We start from the raw sequence: 13,579 nt of genomic DNA on the forward strand, positions 1-13,579 counted from the left end.
CTCGACTGAACTGTCTGTCAATAACTATTATGGGCGACGCACTCCTGTGGACATCCTCCTCTCTCATCGTAGATACGAATTACAGGATTAGAAAGGTGACTGATTGTGAACTGAAATGATCTTTGTTATCTTGTTGATTTAAAGTGGAGTTTAGCTTTAAGTTCATTAGCAATAGGTCAGAAAAGGATAGATAGATAGATAGATAGATAGATAGATAGATAGATAGATAGATAGATAAGGCACTATATAATAGATAGATAGATAGATAGATAGATAGATAGATAGATAGATAGATAAGGCACTATATAATAGATAGATAGATAGATAGATAGATAGATAGATAGATAGATAGATAAGGCACTATATAATAGATAGATAGATAGATAGATAGATAGATAGATAGATAGATAGATAGATAGATAAGGCACTATATAATAGATAGAGATAGAAAAACTGAAAACAGTTTATTTTAAATGTTATTTAAAAGTAACATTCATCACAAACAGCCTCACAACAGATTTTAAGCCCCCAATGGGGGTTCAGACAGTGTAATTGAAGTGTGTCAGATCTGTGCTTCAAAGGGGGGTTCCAGCATATTTGTCACTGCAATGAGTGACTATGTAAAAGGACGCCTTCAGGGTCCCTTCCCAGCTCAGAGCCCCAAGCAATTGCTTGCCTTGCCTGTGCTGTCGCTACGCCTCTGCATTACACCTCACCAGACAAGTGAGGGCTCCCAGTGGGAGCCTCCTATTATTTGGAGATGGAATGCCTGCATCTGGAAAGTTCCATTAGTCATCTTTAATCTATGGTGGGCTCTCCAACATGCAGCCCATCAGGTGAGAATACTGATGTGTAATAATCAGCTTTGTACAGGATTGAGTTACACCATCGGCTCTCGCCGTTTCAAGTGTGTCCAACCTGGTAGAGACACTCCATTCTGCAAAATGTAAACTCTGATGGAATGAGGAAGATGAAAGCATACCTGAATGATGGATCAGGATGCTGCGTGTGGGCAACGTGCAGGAAACAGTAGGTGTGGAAACTTCTTTCTTTCTTTCTTTCTTTCTTTCTTTCTTTCTACTCACATTCAGGTATCACACAACTCCACATTTCAAGCGTGTAATGGCATTGTTTTCTTGCTATAGCAAGGACTTTACCAATTCTAGCTGGTCAGTTATGTCAACCTTAACCTGGGACAGATAGATAGATAGATAGATAGATAGATAGATAGATAGATAGATAGATAGATAGATAGATAGATAGATAGGAAAGGCACTATATAACAGATAGATCAGGTAATGGTTCACGCGTTCTACCAGATAACTCCTTGCCATGTTGACCGGGTAATGGTCCACACCATCTTCCGGGTGACTCTTTGGTACAGATTAAGGTTCACACCCTCACCCAGACGACTCCTTGACATCTGTTGTGGTAACGGTGTATATTCATTCTCAGATGAATTCCTGATGCCCTCTCCAGGTCATGGTGCATATCAACTCCCAGATGACTCCTTGTTGTCTGTAGGCCAGTAGGCCATACCAACGCCAAGATGGAAGAAAAAAGAACACTTGCAGTGCTCCTGACCACCTTGCTGGTCTTCATAGTGGTATACGATTGGCATGAAGGAGTGGAGAAGAGACAGAATGTCATGGTGTGCTCAGATGGCTGGGACCACATCCTCTTAGGTGATACACTTAGTAGACGTTGTCACTCTTGATCCCCCTCCCCCCCGTCTCCCCTTGCAGTGTGACTTTTTCTCATGGCTTTGAGGTGGCACACGTCTTTTTGGTCAACGGGAATTAGAAGCAAAAGGCAGTGGCGAGTGACAAGCTGGATTTGGGACACAAGATATTTTGGGTAAGAAAAAGGATGAAATCACTCGGGTGGGGGAGGGGTGGTCCTCAAAGCTTCGAAATAAAACTGTGCCCTTCTATATATACCTCCCTGGCACCAGCATATGACTCTATTAGTAGGACATGAGTGCAGTTGTAAAGAATGTCTCCAACGTGTTATTTTAGTTTATTTAAACTTGTCTTGTTCTAAAAGCTCCGTCAGATCAAGCAAACAGCGAGCCTGAAGACCTGCTCAGGAGGGCGTTCACAAACACCCAGGAAAGCTGCAATTAGGCCTTGTGGGCAGAGCGGCTTTCTTTTTCTCATGCAGGATATTCACTTTTTTTTGGCAGAAAGTGCTATTTTTTCACTTTTTATTTAAAGGTCTCTTTGCAGTTCTTTCTCAGTATTCCCAAAGAGGACATTCCTGGGGTGGTCCTTCACAGTGGGATTAGAAAGGACTCGAGGAATGGATGAAAATATTAGTATCAGCTGCATTTTGTTTTTCCTTCTCTGACTTTCCTTCACCTTATTTGACCAGGCCGGAAAACCATTAGAGACCAAACGGATGCAGCAGCCCCATCATCTGCATGTCACCGGACCCTTCGCCTACCCCCCCCAATGTATTAATGACAGGAGACTCTTCATCAATTCAGAACCAACAAGCCAACAGGCCTGATTAGAAGAATCTATCCTCGATGATGTGCAAGCAGGGCACAATGGGCACTCGCCAGGGTCCTCTAGAAGCATTGGGACCCACGATGTTTCTGATGCCTATAAATGTGTCTGAGCTTTGATCACAACAGGGAGCCTCATTTCACTACTTTGCCCAGGGGCCTATGATGTTGGTAAAACAGCCCTGAGTGAAAGTCCATCACAGAGCACCCCATAAACACCTGGTTTAATGAAGAGCCACATGTCACTAGGTGTCACCTTGAGGACCTTTATGTTAATTTTAACTGTATTTTTTAAACTTGAGTCACACCTTCTGCATCACAATTTATCTGAGAAATTCCAGTTTGGCTATCCTCATTGGATTCCAAGGATTAATAACATAACGTTGGGGGTTTGCGATCGAGCTTTTAGTTACAGGACCCCTAAACTGTGGACTGGTCTGCCTGCTACTATAAGAGATGCCCCTTCGGTCTCAGCTTTCAAATCCCGGCTGAAGACTCACTACTTCAGTTTAGCACACCCTGACTAGAGCTGCTGATTACCTGTGCGGACTGCATCTCTGTTGTCAGTTATTAGCACTAAAACATAAGTAACATGATAGTTAGAATTTGTTATTAACTCTCACCTATTCTGTTTCTCTTCTCTGCACTCAAATGTGGCACTTGGTGTCACGGCCCACCTACCAAGTGGTTTGCCTGACTAAAGTAAAGTAATCTCAGATGATCGGATTGGCTTGCCCAGCACTGACTCAGCTGTGGAATGGCCACTAGAGGGAGGCAGCTTGATGGCCGAGGTCACCAGGACTCTGAACAAATCCAAATCGTATTATATGATATCATCTACTGTTGAATTCTGCTTCATGCCTGTCCCAAACCCAGATAAATGGGGAGGGTTACGTCAGGAAGGGCATCCGGTGTAAAATTTTGCCTAATCAATATGCGGGCAACAAAGATGATCCACTGTGGCAAACCCTAACGGGAGCAGACGAAAGAAGAAGACTTGTAATATGTCTATTGCACCATTGTATTGTATTGAATATCACTTGTGTTCTGTTCGGTGTGTTGTTTTGTATTGACCCCAATTTTTCTGACACCCCCTGCACACCCAACCTACCTGGAAAGGGGTCTCTCTTTGAACGGCCTTTCCCAAGGTTACTAGGCCATCCCACCGCTGCCACCATCTGCAGACTGCATCTTGGCAAAAGAACGCAGCGTGGGGTCACAGTGTGATAGCCAACCACAAGGTAAAGCTTTTCCTTAAGCATGCTGCTAGTATGATCCAAAGAAATAATACAAAAATGCAATGCAATACAATTTATTTTTTGTATAGCCCAAAATCACACAAGAAGTGCTGCAATGGGCTTTAACAGGCCCTGCCATTTAACAGACCCCAGCCTTGACTCTGTAAGAAGACAAGGAAAAACTCCCAAAAAAACCCTTGTAGGAAAAAAATTAAAGAAACCTCAGGAAAGGCAGGTTTGCCTATGGGGCCAACTTGAATCCCCACTATGAATATCAGTGGACTCAAGACCCTAAAGGGGGGGATGCACCCACCCCACCCTCTTCTTTATATGTATATTAATGCACCGGAGGAGAGAGAGAGGGAGACACTCGACTAAGACATTTTGTTAAATTTAAATCATATCACGAGGAGGAAGGAGATGCCACCAAAACATAAGAGTACTGGCAATAATTTGGTTCCAATTCAAGCAAATATTAAAACATGTTTTGAGGTTAAATGTGAGTGTAAGAGCTCAGAGAAGATTCCACTAGACATCTATAAAGGGGACTAAGACCCTGATATCATCAATCCTAAGTATTTGCAACCAGAGTTTTCATAACAGTTTTAATCGTGCCCCCCTAACGTTTTTTTGAAAGGAGTCCACTAATACCAATTTGTTTTTTTTAGTTAATGATATATCATAGACGCATATTTTATTATACCTACTTAACTTTTATCGACATTTTTCTAACTCTATATTTATTTTTCTAGTATCAGAATGTAGTTTAAGTTAATTTGTTTTGGTTTCAGTGGATGTATTTTTCATATTTTCTATTCTTGTTTTATTTTTTTTCACATCTTCGCGCCCCTTTTTTTGTTACTTCGTGCCCCGCTAGGGGGGCCTGCCCCACAGTTTGAGAACCACAGACATAAGCAAAGAAAAGAATGTAAATTAAAAATAAAGTAATTCAACACAACCTGAAATCCACCAAAACAGAATCAAACAAAAGACAATTTCCCCTCAGGGATTAATAGGGTATACCAATAAAAACAAAAAATATAAAAAAAAAAAAAATAAAAACATACAAATAAAGCGCCTTCATTGTTACAGGAAGGAGGCGGACAACACAAGCTGGTGAGCTGATGCCTCGGCACTTCAATGAGGCACCTCAGGCCTTTAAATAGGCTGCAGTGGTGGTGGGCCCCGCCCCTTTAGTCTCAACCTATGAGACGCAAGACATATAACTTCATTAACATAAACATTACAATATATGATTTGTAAACAAGAGAAAACAGTGCAAAAGCAAAAGAAAAGAAACAAAGAACAGATTTAGTAACATAAACAGCAAAATAATGCAGAAAGCAGAGCAGAACTAACAAACAGAAAGAATGAAAGCTAAAGCCAAGGAGGAAACCTGGCCAGACCATCAGAAAAATTCAAGCGTGAGCTTAGGCTTCAGGCATCCACCTCACCTCAGTTCGCCACACCCGCCCGTCTCGCTTTTCACTTTTGGATTTTTGGATCTTTAGGGGAGGCTTATGGTGAGCTTCTTCTTTTTTTTTTTGGATTTGAGGTTTAAAGGATTTGGGAATTCCTTGGTGTCTATGGTTTAAGGTATTGCGAAATCTGGAATTAAGTTTTCTGGTCCATGGAATCCATAACTGGGAGTTAGAAGTTAGAGATTTTGGATTGTTTAATTTCAGTTAACCTTTTTGTTTCATTATTTGTTCAACATTGAGATTGTTTTGTGCTAATTTGGGGTTTATTTAGATGTATTCAGGTTTTATTTTGGATGCAGTTATTTGTAAACGATTCTTTTTTTGTTCTTGTATAGTTTTGAAAATTGAAGGATTTGGGTATTTTTTAATTAATCTTTAATAATTAATAAATCTATTGTAACCCATAAGGGGCATCACAAGCTCAAAACCCCAGATCCAGTAACACCCAACCCAGTCACGGACAATGAAACACAACCAAAACCCATACAAACAAATGCATTTCTTCCTCCTTCCACCTCCTTTTACACTTCACCCAGAAGAGCTCCTGGTGACCCAGCATGACTTGTAGGTAGCACTTCCACGTTGTTTTTAGAACCAGGGTAGTCCTCCTCTGATAGCACCCCGGGACCTTGACATTGTGGCACCTCCGGACCCCAGCTCCCATGAACTCGGACACCTCCAGCGGACCACTGCCATCTAACATATGGGGGATGAAACTGCTCCTGGCCTCCAGCTTCTGTTTGTTCGTCCCCTGGCACCTTCCATTTATGTCGCCATCCAGCTGAAATGATCATCTGTCGTCCGTGGCACTCACACTGTGTTTATGAACTACGGATTTCAGGAGTGATTATTCCCTTTTTTTCTTTTTTGATTTAACATTATTTATCAATCCCTGAAGGGGAAATTGTCTTTTCACATGACTGTTTTTTGGGTTCAGAGAAAAGGGTCAGCCATTGTACAATGCCCAGGATTGATCTTCAGGTTAAGGGCCTTCCTCATGGGCCCAACAGAATAGCGGTCCCTATGGACTTTCATGGGGTATTTTTTTTCTGTTTTCCTATTTTTTTTATTGGGGATCATTGTTATGCTGGGATGTTAAAGTTCTTCCAACCATTCATCATCCACTCCGAAGACAAAATGAAAGCGGGTGTTAGTGGCTGGGCCGGCCTCCGGTTCCCACATCAACAACAAACAGCAAATTGTTTCTTCTATGGCTGAAAATCAAAGAAGGAATATCTCAATGGGCTTTAACAGGCCCTGTTTTTTGATGGCCCCCAAGCCTGGACTATCTACAAAGACAAGAAAAATTCCCATAAAAACATGGAAGAAATCTTGGGAAAGGGAATTCAGAGAGAGACCCCTTTCCAGGTAAGGGTGTCGAAAAATGGGGTAAATAAAACACACAACACAGAACAGAAGTGATCATCTTCACAGAGTGAGATGGCCAGACTGTCATGGCCACCTCAGAAATGCAACACAACAGTAGAAACTACAAGGCAAAATGCAAGAATAGATGACACCACTCACTAAACACAGAACTATCACATAGGAGGACACAGATTTGTTCAAATACACCAAAAACAAACTAGAAACCAATTAACATAAATGAAAAACAACGTCTGGCCGTCAGCTGATTGCAGAACTACAGCCAGATTGTAGACAAGCAGTCAGACAGGCAGACAGACAAAGTCAGAGTCCTGGAGACCTCAGGTAACAAGCCGCCTCCCCCCATTGGCCAATCTAAGCTGAGTCAGTGCTGGGCCAGCCAATCAGATGTAAAGAACCTCCTACCTGATGGGTCAATAGCGCCTGATGACCCCGACTCTCTTGATTCTCTGACACAATGCCTTACTTGTGTTTCTGAATGGATGAGTAGTAATTTTCTTAAACTAAATAAATAGAAAACAGAAATCTTAGTGATTGGCAAAAATGGATATAATGAGGTTATTAGAAATAAACTTGAAAGTCAAGACAGAGGTAAACAATTTAGGGGTAATTATTGACTTTGACCTGAATTTTAAATCACATGTTAATCAGATTACTAGGATAGCATTTTTTCACTGAAGAAATATAACAAAAGTTAGTACCCTTATAACTTAGCAAGATGAAGAAAAATGAGTTCACGCTTTTGTTTTTAGTCGACTAGATTACTGTAACACACTCCTCTCAGGACCACCCAAAAAAGATATCAATCAGATACAAGTGCAGAATGGAGCTGCCAGAATCTTAACTAGGAAAAGAAAATCAGAGCCCATCACTCCAGTTCTGATGTCACTACACTGGTTACCTGTGCCGTTTAGAATTGACTTTAGAATCCTGCTTATGGTTCACAAAGCCTTCAATAATCTCACTCCATCTTATATTTTGTCTGTCACCTTACACTCCAAATCATAACCTTAGATCTTCAAATGAGGGTCTGCTTAGAATTTCAAGAGCTAAACTTTAAAGAAGTGGTTATGAACCTAAAATCTGAAATAGCTGACCGATAGAAATTTGCCAGGCTAATACGACGGAGCACTTTAAAACACTCCTGAAATCCCGTTACTTTAACATGGCTTACTCATAGCTTCATTTTAGTGTAACCCTGATATTCTGTATATGCATTTATTTATCATTTTTATCATGGCTCCACAATCCATACTAACCCCTACTTTCTCTGCTCTCCTTTTACTGGTTTTCTGTGGTGCCGATCTGTGTCCCCACCACCTGATCAGGGAACCGTGATGTTCCTACATTGATGGATTGAAGGCCAGAAGTCCACTTGACCATCATCATCAAGTTCTTCCATGTGAACCGTGAATACAATGAGGACTGATTGAGGTCATTAATGTGAGGCGGCCTTTTGCTGTTACGCACCTAAAATCTGGAATACTTTACCAAGAGAAATTCACCAGGCTAATACAGTGGGATACCTTAAAACAAAACTGCTAAAATCCCATTATTTTAATTTAACTTTTTCATAGCCGCATTTTACTTGTATTCTTGATAGACTGTATAGTTACAGGCTGATCACATTCTTTAGGGATCTGCCATCTGTACTCATCCCCACTATTCTCTGCTGTCTTTTTCTGGTTCTTCTGTGGTGGCGCAGATCGCCACCACCACCTGATCAGGGCACCATGCAGCCCCCTGGGATGACGGAATGAAAGCGGGTGACCCCACCATCTATGAGACCAACGCCATCAAATCCTATCATGTGAAGCCTGAAAACCAAGAGGACTGAAATGAGGACATTGATGTTAGGTAGAATGCCAAGAAGGGGCTGGGTGGTCTCGTGGCCTCTGAACCCCTGCAGATTTTATTTTTTTTCTCCAGCCGTATGGAGTTTTTTTTGCTTTTTCTGTGCTCCTGGCCACTGGACCTTACTTTTATTCTATGTTAATTAATATTACCTAATTAGATCTTTTTTCTCTTTCCTTATCATGTAAAGCAATTTGAGCTACATCATTTGTATGAAAATGTGCTATAGAAATAAATGTTGTTGTTGTTGTTGGTGCTCCTTTATCTGAGACTAGCAAAATATCCGCGATTCGCAGTGGAGAAGTAGTGTGTTAAAGAAGCTATGAAAAAGAAAAGGAAACATTTTAAAAATAACGTAACCTGATTGTCAATGTAATTGTTTTGTCACTGTTATGAGTGTTGCTGTCATCAAGGATTTGATTATCATTATTTCTTTCAATCAGGTTCGTATTTGCTGCGGTGGGTTGGCACCCTGCCCAGGATTGGTTCCTGCCTTGTGCCCTGTGTTGGCTGGGATCGGCTCCAGCAGACTCCCGTGACCCTATTCGGATTCAGCGGGTTGGAAAATGGATGGATGGATGGATGGAGGTTCGTATTTGGAGGATGTGTTGTGTTCAAGTTACATTCCGTGTTTGTCTAGTCTATCCCTGACAATCTCATCTTCGTTGTCAACCGTCATAAAGATAACAGGCTTCATTCATCGAAGTGTTCACTACCCAAATCGCTACTCGTGAAACTAAGATGTTTAACAGGCATTCCCGGTATTAAGTTGTGGATTTGCCTGCGAATATTTAGCGGCAGCGTGTCTATGAACGTAATTTAAAGTTAAGCTTTACACGTTGCTTTCCTATTGATATGTCTACAAAGGCTTGTTCAGATTCAGAGGGTTGTTCCTGTCTTACTGCATCAATAAACAACTCGTCTTCCTCTTTATCTGAGACATCACACACTGCATGCACGGGTTTACCTTTCCCAGTCCTGCAAACTTTAGCGAAGTGGTTCAATTTACCACATTTTTTACACTGTCTTCCTTTAGCTGGACATTGACTTTTTCCACCGTGTGCTTTGTTTCCGCAGTAGCTGCACTTATGAATATGCTTGTATGCGTCACTCGCTTCATATTCTTTTGCTGCCTTCTCAATTGTGTAATGCGTTTTTTGTTCAGCGCTCTTTGCCGCTCTTGCTTGTTGTCTGCGTACTGCGTTCACAGTCAGTTCACGTGAGCCGCTCGGAGTACATGCAGCAAAGGTTCTCAGCTGTGCTTGTGCTATCTCGTGCGATCTTGCGATGTCCACGGCTTTATTTAATGTTAGCTAAGACCCGGCACTTAAAAGTTTCTCTCGCACTTTCGCTGAGTTTGTGCCAAACAGTAGTCTATCCCTGACCATCTCATCTTCGTTTGCATAAGCACAGTCCTTCACCCGCGAATATTAAGCGGCAGCGTGTCTATTGGATTGCCGGTGACGGATGGCCTTATATAGGCAGGCACTCAATTACTTGGGAGGCGTGACGATGAGGGATGCAACTCCGCCTCACACGGCGACTGAGCTGCAGGGTATGGCCATATATATGTACGTAAGAAGGTTCCAGTTATGACCGTTACGTGTAGAATTTCGAAATGAAACCTGCCCAACTTTTGTAAGTAAGCTGTAAGGAAAGAGCCTGCCAAATTTCAGCCTTCTACCTACATGGGAAGTTGGAGAATTAGTGATGAGTGAGTGAGTGAGTGAGTGAGTGAGTGAGTGAGTGAGGGCTTTGCCTTTTATTAGTATAGATGACTTTTCTGTCGGCAGGCACACACCTTGGCAGTAGAGCAGTGGCACCAAGTCCCACATGTGAGTACTGAGAAGAGAAAAAGAATAGGGGATCTATAGTAACAGTTTATAAATATCATATTATTTATGTTTTAGTACTAATGACGTACAACAGTCTGCACAGCTAATCGGCAGCTCTAGTCAGGGTGTGCTAAACTGAAATAGTGAGCCTTCAGCTGGGATTTCAAAGCTGAGACCAAAGAGGCATCTCTTAAAGTAGCAGGCAGACCACTCCACAGTTTAGGGGTCCTGTAACTAAAAGCTCGACCTCCCCCAGTTATTTTATTAATCTTTGGAATCATAAGCAGACCGGTATCTTGAGATCTTAATGTGCGCTCAGGTTTGTAAGTCATGATAAGTTCAGACAAGTAAGCTGGACTTGGATGGCAACCATTTTGTGCTCCAGGCAGGCAGACCAGGGGATTGCTATACATTAGAGGTGGTTGAAGTGGCTCCCTACTCACTATAAAAACTGCTTTAAGTAGTGAGAAAAAGCGCTGTATAAATGTACTGAATTATAATTATTATTGTAATTGTTGCCATTGAGCAATAACATCAAGAATAATACAATAACGGATGCACGCACACTTCCAATGAGAGTAATGCCTGATAAAGAGCACATTTATTTAACGGTTCCCAGTCGTAGATTCACCTTCCTGTTCTTATGGCTGTGGGAAACGCCACAGAAAGAAACAGCTACTGAAATTAGCAACCGCTATTCTGCACTGTTTCTGAAGTCACATTCACTGTCCCAGTGTCCCTGTTTGTCTTTCAGATTTGCGTGCCATGTCTCTCTCTGTGAGCCCCCCTTTATCGTCTGAAATTTTAGCAATTGGCAATAATGGATTCAATGAGGTTATCAGAAATAAACTTGATGCACTTGGCTTAAAAGTTAAGACGGAAGTAAAAAGTTTAGGGGTAACCGTTGACTGTAATCTGAATTTTAAATCACATATTCATCAGACCACTAGGACAGCATTTTTTCACTTAAGAAACATAGCAAAAGTTAGACCTCTTATATCATTGAAAGATGCTGAGAAATTAATTCACGCTTTTGTTTTCAGTCGACTAGATTACTGTAACGCACTCCTCTCAGGACCACCCAAAAGACATAAATCACTTGCAACGAGTGCAGAATGCAGCTGCTAGAATCCTAACTAGGAAAAGAAAATCCGAACACATTTCTCCAGTTTTGATGTCACTACACTGGTTACCTGTGTCATTCAGGATTGACTTTAAAATACTGCTTATGGTTTATAAAGCCTTAAATAATCTCGCCCCATCTTATATATCGGAATGTCTGACATTTTATATTCCAAATCGTAACCTCAGATCCTCAAATGAGTGTCTCCTTAGAATTCCAAGAACAAAACTTAAAAGAAGTGGTGAGGCGGCCTTCTGCTGTTATGAACCTAAAATCTGGAATAGCCTGCCAATAGGAATTCGCCAGGCTGATACAGTAGAGCACTTTAAAACACTGCTGAAAACACATTACTTTAACATGGCCTTCTCATAACTTCACTTTAACTTAATCCTGATACTCTGTATGTTCAATTCTTCATAATAACTACTCATGGTGGCTCTAAAATCCGTACTGACCCCAACTCTCTCTTCTGTTTCTTTTTCCGGTTTCTTTGTGGTGGCGGCCTGCGCCACCTCCACCTACTCAAAGCTTCATGATGCTCCAACATGGATGGACTGAAAGCCAGAAGTCTACGTGACCATCATCATCAAGTCCTTCCATGAAAACCTTTAATACAAAGAGGACTGTTTGACTTATGTAAAGACTGGGTGGTCTCGTGGTCTGGAACCCCTACAGATTTTATTTTTTTTTCTCCAGCTTTTGGAGTTTTTTTTGTTTTTTCTGTCCACCCTGACCATCAGACCTTACTTATTCTATGTTAATTAATGTTGACCTATGTTTTTTTTTTTTATTGTGTCTTCTATTTTTCTATTCATTTTGTAAAGCACTTTGAGCTACATTTTTTTGTATGAATATCCATCCATCCATCCATTTTCTAACCCACTGAATCTGAATACAGGGTCATGGGGGTCTGCTGGAGCCAATCCCAGCCAACACAGGGCACAAGGCAGGAACCAATCCTGGGCAGGGTGCCAACCCACCGCAGGACACACACAAACACACCCACACCAAGCACACACTAGGGCCAATTCAGAATCGCCAATCCACCTAACCTGCACGTCTTTGGATCGCGGGGAGAACATGCAAACTCCACACAGGGAGGACCTGGGAAGCGAACCCGGGTCTCCTAACTGCGAGGCAGCAGCGCTACCGCTGCGCCACCGTGCCGCCCTTGTATGAATATGTGCTATATAAATAAATGTTGATTGATCGATTGATTGAGGCTCAATTTATCGAATGCTCCAAGAGTCTGCGCCTGCCTGCCCGCTTGAATTGTAAAATGTGATGGGAACAATTCAGGGGTTTGTAGAATGCAGAGCTCAGCGTAGCCGTGTGACATTTCACTGTCAATCATCCATCCAGGCCCCGCCCATCTTCAGGGTATCATGTGATGTAAAAGAGGACAAAGACATGATAAACGTTTGGGGTGACACTGCAACCGCTTAGATGGTAAAGGCAGAATAAGACAAAAAAGAATGTCTCTGTAGAATCGAGTCTGAAAAGTTAGGCTCTCCAAGAAGGTGACACTTCCGGTTAAAAACAGCCCAGGCAGGAAGAGGCGGGTTCAAATGGACAGAGAATGGAAGTGATGTCAGAGGTGAAGAGGTTGTCAATCATTCAGTCAAGAGAAAAGGCGCTAGAGTACAGCGAGGAATAACCACCGCCAGAGCCTTTCCCCAAGGCGCACATGGTGGCTACTATAACAAAGTTTACATCCATGACCACCTATGTGTTAGTAGCGTGATGTCACAATCAGTACGTGTGCTCGTCCACAGAGATCAGAGGGCAGTGATCTATAGGACCAGCACACCAGGGATTTGCACAAATGGTGCATTACGTCATCTGGAGTGGCAGGGAAATGTATGAATCCACGTATCGTCTCACACGTTATAAGGGCGTTCAAAGTTTGGTGTAAATTTGACAATTGGTTGGTTGTGGAATACGCACATCATTGCTACTGTAAAGCTGCATTTTCCCAGTGACCAAAAAAAAAAGCAACGTTACCAGCCCTTTTACTTTGACTGATGGAGCATGGCTTCCTCATATAGATGGAGCCGTCACACAATATAGAAGATTTGTTATGAAAATGACTCCATCTCTGTCACATCGATATCTGTTGTCACACACGTGCGCTGGGGAGGTAGGCTGAGGGG

This window comes from Polypterus senegalus, chromosome 10, assembly GCF_016835505.1.
Source record: "Polypterus senegalus isolate Bchr_013 chromosome 10, ASM1683550v1, whole genome shotgun sequence".
Lineage (NCBI taxonomy): Eukaryota > Metazoa > Chordata > Cladistia > Polypteriformes > Polypteridae > Polypterus > Polypterus senegalus.